The sequence below is a fragment of the Nestor notabilis genome, unplaced genomic scaffold (genome assembly GCF_000696875.1).
Source record: "Nestor notabilis isolate BGI_N333 unplaced genomic scaffold, ASM69687v1 scaffold27274, whole genome shotgun sequence".
Classification (NCBI taxonomy): domain Eukaryota; kingdom Metazoa; phylum Chordata; class Aves; order Psittaciformes; family Psittacidae; genus Nestor; species Nestor notabilis.
This window is the reverse complement of record NW_009927373.1, coordinates 15,714-16,354: the sequence shown is the minus strand read 5'-3', so window position 1 is coordinate 16,354 and position 641 is coordinate 15,714.

Sequence of the window (641 nt, the reverse complement as noted above, 5' to 3'; positions counted from 1 at the left end):
GTTTGGCCACCGCAGCCAATCCAGCCTCTGGCTCTGCCGGTGCTCGGGATCATTGGGAGGGTGGCCACGGCCCTGGGATGCTCCCAGGAACGCCAAGAATCCCCCAGCACTGGCGAAGCTGGATGGACATGGGATAAGGAGGGGGCAATCCCTGGTTTGTGTGGGATTTCAATACTCCCGGCCCTCAGCACCTCCCTATAAGGAAAATGTTCACGCTTTAAACCTCTCCGGCTGCTGCCTGGGATGGACAAACCAGCGCTGGCAGCTGGAGCAGGGATTTGGGTCTGTTCCCACCCCTGGAGCGCGGATAAGCATCACTCCCTGGCTGCAGAACACAGAACCTGGAAATAAACCCTTCCTGTGATGTGTGGCTGCTGTCAGGGCTCAGCTCCCACCAACTTCAACCCTGCTTTAAGGTGTCTCCATCACATGTGGAGCAGCCGGAGAGGTGGGGTGGGTTAGTGGGACACAGGGAGCAGTGCCAAGGGAGCAGAGATCATCCCGACCCACAGCTGGATGACTCAGTGGCTTTAAGTGACAAAACATGTGAAACACAATAAATCCCACCATAATCACAGAATCGACGGGGTTGGAAAAGAGCTTTAAGCTCATCAAGTCCCACCACTCCCCAGCACTGCCAA